Source organism: Mizuhopecten yessoensis, unplaced genomic scaffold (genome assembly GCF_002113885.1).
Source record: "Mizuhopecten yessoensis strain PY_sf001 unplaced genomic scaffold, ASM211388v2 scaffold8231, whole genome shotgun sequence".
Classification (NCBI taxonomy): domain Eukaryota; kingdom Metazoa; phylum Mollusca; class Bivalvia; order Pectinida; family Pectinidae; genus Mizuhopecten; species Mizuhopecten yessoensis.
Genome location: NW_018407444.1, coordinates 6424 through 12602, shown reverse-complemented (window position 1 = coordinate 12602; position 6179 = coordinate 6424). Strand labels below are relative to the sequence as shown.

The window sequence follows — 6179 nt, the reverse complement described above, 5'->3', positions numbered from 1 at the left end:
AGTTTCCGTGACGTTTACCTTTTAAATATAGGCAACTCCTTATATGATTGCTAGAGCAGTTTCCGTGACGTTTACCTTCTAAATATGGGCAGCTCCTTATTACTAGAGCAGTTTCCGTGACGGGTACCTACTAAATATGGGCAACTCCTTATTACTAGAGCAGTTTCCGTGACGAGTACCTGCTAAATATGGGCAACTCCTTATTACTAGAGCAGTTTCCGTGACGGGTACCCACTAAGTATGGGCAACTCCTTATTACTAGAGCAGTTTCCGTGACGGGTACCCACTAAGTATGGGCAACTCCTTATTACTAGAGCAGTTTCCGTGACGGGTACCCACTAAGTATGGGCAACTCCTTATTACTAGAGCAGTTTCCGTGACGTGTCCCTACTAAATATGGGCAGCTCCTTATTACTAGAGCAGTTTCCGTGACGGGTTCCTACTAAGTATGGGCAACTCCTTATTCCTAGAGCAGTTTCCGTGACGTTTACCTACTAAATATGGGCAACTCCTTATCACTAGAGCAGTTTCCGTGACGAGTACCTACTAAATATGGGCAACTTCTTATTACTAGAGCAGTTTCCGTGACGAGTACCTGCTAAATATGGGCAACTCCTTATTACTAGAGCAGTTTCCGTGACGTGTACCTACTAAATATGGGCAACTCCTTATTCCTAGAGCAGTTTCCGTGACGTTTACCTACTAAATATGGGCAACTCCTTATCACTAGAGCAGTTTCCGTGACGAGTACCTACTAAGTATGGGCAACTCCTTATTACTAGAGCAGTTTCCGTGACGGGTACCTACTAAGTATGTGCAACGCCTTATTACTAGAGCAGTTTCCGTGACGTTTACCTACTATATATGGGCAACTCCTTATTACTAGAGCAGTTTCCGTGACGGGTTCCTACTAAGTATGGGCAACTCCTTATTCCTAGAGCAGTTTCCGTGACGTGTCCCTACTAAATATGGGCAGCTCCTTATTACTAGAGCAGTTTCCGTGACGGGTACCCACTAAGTATGGGCAACTCCTTATTACTAGAGCAGTTTCCGTAACGTTTACCTTTTAAATATAGGCAACTCCTTATATGATTGCTAGAGCAGTTTCCGTGACGTTCACCTTCTAAATATGGGCAGCTCCTTATTACTAGAGCAGTTTCCGTGACGGGTACCCACTAAGTATGGGCAACTCCTTATTACTAGAGCAGTTTCCGTGACGGGTACCTACTAAGTATGTGCAACGCCTTATTACTAGAGCAGTTTCCGTGACGTTTACCTACTAAATATGGGCAACTCCTTATCACTAGAGCAGTTTCCGTGACGAGTACCTACTAAATATGGGCAACTCTTTATTACTAAAGCAGTTTTCGTGACGACTGCCGTGGGCCTTCGTACTGTAGGAATAGCGATACAACAATAACGTTTATATTTTTAAAATCTATTTTTGTTTCATGGAGTACGCAATGGTAAACTGACGCAGGACTTTTCATGTCGTCACATTTCCTATGATGTATCCGCGTAATGAAATTGTCTTATGTAATACGAATAGAATCTTGGAATTTTGACTCACTGAAGAACAACAGGTTGCAATCCTTCAAAAAAAAGGACAGCAATAAACCTGGGGATATCAAGTGTTTTTCTGTAAAAAGTACAAAGATACTTGACAGTCCAGGCTCGTACCACTAAGTTAACATTGTACCAACTATTCAATATAACCCCAGGCAATAACTGTACGTAACCATGCATGTTCATGATATAGTATGGTGAACGAAACTGCCATCATCTATATAAAGGCAATGAGGATCAAATACCTACCTTGCTCTGCTAAATGCTGTGAAGACCCCAGGCAATAACATATATTCATATGATACCGGTCACAACGTACGTCGTGATGGTATCGAAGGCTCCCATTCAAATTACTACATTTATCTTGTTTTGAACCAAAGTGAGTAGGATGTGACTTGGTGAATCGAGGAATGGTGCAATAAATCGGGATTATTTTTTTGAAAGAAAGTTATACATACACGTGTGTAGTGTAAAACGGCTGCGGACTAAGACATACTGAGCAAAGACACATGCAGTAATCTTTAAATATATATTGCGCCGAGAGATAAGCGGCCTCCGCTTGTTATCATTTGGATTTATATAGTATTACAGTGAAGGATTGCATTGAGGCCTGTAAAATCAATATGTTATCTTGTTTTGCAGTATTTGGGCTTATTTTTCATTTTACAATTTCTGTCACGAAATTTAAAGTTGTTTACAAAATATATATCCTGAGTTAAACGTATGAATTCTGTAGTTGGAGCCTACACACATGTAATGATGTATTTACAACTACTCCACAGGATTAATCTGCCTGTGCGCAGATATATACACCATCATATATAGAACGTATACCACTCTATATGCCCAGACGTCTGTTATATTTTATAGGTTTCCGAGAACGATGCGGCGGAATAGTAAACAAGCGTATCTGTATGCCATCATAACTGTGGTAGTCGTTGTGATTTTGATCGTCTTGATTATACCTAGCAAGAAGGTTTACTCCCGCCCGGTAAGTTTACAAATCGATGTTGTATTTGCGCGTTTGTTTAAACCACCTTATAATGTGTCACGGTTGACTTGTACAGAATACATGCACATTTACACTATGTAAGCATGGCCTTTCTGTTTGGATTAATATCTCAGCCTGATACATTAGTCATTAAGCTGGGTCAGTCTCTTATGCCTTGTTTACTACTGATGATGGCCTGGTTTTTAACGTTTGGTCTAGATTCAAAATTCAGTCTATTAATTTTGGTTTTTATTATCTGATATTCTTAAAACTTTACAATATTTGTTGTATGCACACTTTTCGTGAAATATAACACCTGCTTATCTAATCAAGTATATACACCTAAATCAATGTCATGTTTTGAATTGTTAGCATGAATTGACAGGTCATGAGGTCGAGATGTCTCAACCAGTTAATGATGAATCTCTCTAGTTTAATCGATATTATTAAGTGAATCTTTGTATAACTAGGGTGTATTGCTATTATGCGTTGTGTAGAACAATATTTTTTTCAGTCCTAAATGCAATGGAACAAAACAACAGTCACGTGTATGTATTAGTTATATCAACATGTCATTTGCTGTTACCCATTGTAATTACGACGGATCTTACCCGGATGTGTGTGTAAGCCACGAGTCAATTGTCAAATATCTTGTATTAGACTTCACCAGAACAATAGTTTAAAAAAACACATTTATGAATTATGAAATCAGTTTGGATTTCAATGGCTATAGATATCGTATTAAATACGTAATGAACAGTTGCAACATGATGAAATTGAATTATCATACTTTGTTGTTGGGTATACATAGGTCGACAAAAAGCACTACAAACCTAACAAAATCAACAGCATCTCATGTCATTACAGTGATATTAAATTTAAAGAACACACGTGCTGTCGTTCAATCAACATAACTTGATAAACTGTATGACAATTTAAATAATAGCGTACGTTTATAGGTATTTTTGAGAAAGAGTTGTCTCGAAGATTACATTATTCACATAATTTATATTTAGGACAACACTTACCATTTTATGTTCTTATGGGTATTGGGTAAAATATCTTTCCTTGTTAATAGTTATTGTCCAGTTCCTATAAGGGACGAAAGGTTCACATCTTTAAAAAAAAAATCAAAATGATGACAGCTGTACATTTTTTGTAGGTTAAGCTAACAAGACTTCAATCAACACGACATTCTTTATATATTGCGATTTATCAACAGTTGATGATCGATCGTTATACACACGTCCATCCATAAATCATTGTGACTGTGATATCTATGTATACTAATGATTGAGTTTGTCTACAGAGGTGGGATTTCCGCAAAGACGAGATATGCAGGAATCAATTAGTAGACTCCGGAACACAATATGACGTGAGAAACGGACACCAATTGCCCAGCAAAAAGCATCTCTGTTCACAAACTATTCCTCAAATAGAACGTACCTACGCAAGGTAAACTGCCGCAGATGTTGTGGCTACCTCTATTCCACATACACAGTTTGGGAAAAAAGCATTGTTAGATTGATTTAGTCAGTTATTAATTTACATGTACGTAAACACATTTACAACCTATCCTCTTGTCACTTTAAATCTGTGTACAGTCGCTTTGCAAAATAAACATAATAAAGAGAAAACAAAATTAAAATAATATTGATAAAGTGAAGTTTAGAGGGGGGGGGGGGGTACTTTTATGTAATTAAGTACCCCTCTATGTAATGTGTTAACGTGATTCTATACAAAACCACCCGTCCAATCGTGTTACAATCATGTTGTTTGACGTCTTTCATCAAAAGCAATTCTAGTTGTTTTGTAATAGGTGAAATGTTGAGGGAACTTGAGTGTAAGGAAACATTCAATACGGGACCGCTCTGGAGCTTGGGTGTTTTCTTCCTGGTACTCGTCATGCGGAAAAGTAATGATATTTGATCCTTTTGTTAGCGCGTTGGCAGAATGAGGTTGGAACGCTTTGCTATTGTGTTATGACATCAAGTTGACATTTTAAAGCGACCCTTGCGGGGCCTCAAGCTTTAAACAAATTCGCCTTTTAAACTGGATTAGTGCAGGTACAAGTTAGATTGTAACCAAGTGTGTTACAGCTGCACACCTGAGGAACGTAGTCATTGGTTGGGTGATACATGTGTAACTCGGGTAATGTAACTAATGGTAAAATGTACCCAGTGTAATGTAGGTATTGTTTAGGTTATAGCTGTGTTACCAGAGTAATGTAGGTATTGGTTAGGTTACAGCTGTGTAACAAGAGTATTGTAGGTATTGGTTAGGTTATAGCTGTGTTACCAGATTAATGTAGGTATTGGTTAGGTTATAGCTGTGTAACAAGCGTATTGTAGGTATTGGTTAAGTTATAGCTGTGTACACAGTGTAATGAAGGTATTGGTTAGGTTATAGCTGTGTTACAAGAGTATTGTAGGTATTGGTTAGGTTATAGCTGTGGGTTACAGCTGTGTAACAAGAGTATTGTAGGTATTGGTTAAGTTATAGGTGTGTACACAGTGTAATGTAGGTATTGGTTAGGTTATAGCTGTGTACCCAGGGTAATGTAGGTATTTGTTAATTTATAGATGTGTTACCAGATTAATGTAGGTATTGGTTAGGTTATAGCTGTGTTACCAGATTAATGTAGGTATCGATTAGGTTATAGCTGTGTTATCAGATTAATGTAGGTATTGGTTAGGCTATAGCTGTGTTACCAGATTAATGTAGTTATTGGTTAGGTTATAGCTGTGTTAACAGATTAATGTAGGTATTGGTTAGGTTATAGCTATGTACCAAGAGTAATGTAGGTATTGGTTAGGTTATACTTGTGTAACCAGAGTCATGTAGGTATTGGTTAGGTTATAGCTGTGTAACCAGAGTAATGTAGGTATTGGTTAAGTTATAGCTGTGTAAACAGTGTAATGAAGGTATTGGTTAGGTTATAGCTGTGTACCCAGAGTAATGTAGGTATTGGTTAGGTTATAGCAGTGTTAACAGATTAATGTAGGTATTGGTTAGGTTATAGCAGTGTTAACAGATTAATGTAGGTATTGGTCAGGTTATAGCTGTGTAACCAGAGTAATGTAGGTATTGGTTAAGTTATAGCTGTGTACACAGTGTAATGAAGGTATTGGTTAGNTGTGTACCCAGTGTAATGTAGGTATTGGTTAGGTTATAGCTGTGTAACCAGAGTAATGTAGGTATTGGTTAGGTTATAGCTGTGTTAACAGATTAATGTAGGTATTGGTTAGTTTATAGCTGTGTACCCAGTGTAATGTAGGTATTTGTTAGGTTATAGATGTGTACCTAGAGTAATGTAGGTATTGCTTAGGTTATAGCTCTGTACCTAGTGTAATGTAGGTATTGGTAAGGTTATAGCTGTGTACCCAGAGTAATGTAGGTATTGGTAAGGTTTCAGCTGTATACCCAGAGTAATGTAGGTATTGGTAAGGTTATAGCTGTATAACCAGAGTAATGTAGGTATTGGTTAGGTTATAGTTCTGTACACAGAGTAATGTAAGTATTTGTTAGGTTATAGCTGTGTACCCAGAGTAATGTAGGTATTGGGTAGGTTATAGCTGTGTTACCAGATTAATGTAGGTATTGGTTAGGTAATAGTTGTGTA

The 6179-nt window shown here is 37.6% G+C and overlaps 1 long non-coding RNA gene across 1 annotated transcript in view; it reads left to right on the top strand.

The window, feature by feature from the left end:
* The window catches only part of LOC110455483, a 15381-nt gene extending 11349 nt beyond the window's left edge, over nucleotides 1-4032 (top strand). Inside the window, exons 2-3 of the long non-coding RNA XR_002463453.1 lie at nucleotides 2437-2557; nucleotides 3867-4032. This is a non-coding gene — a long non-coding RNA (uncharacterized LOC110455483). The remainder of the gene's footprint in view (nucleotides 1-2436; nucleotides 2558-3866) is intronic.
* The last annotated feature ends 2147 nt before the right edge of the window (nucleotides 4033-6179 follow it).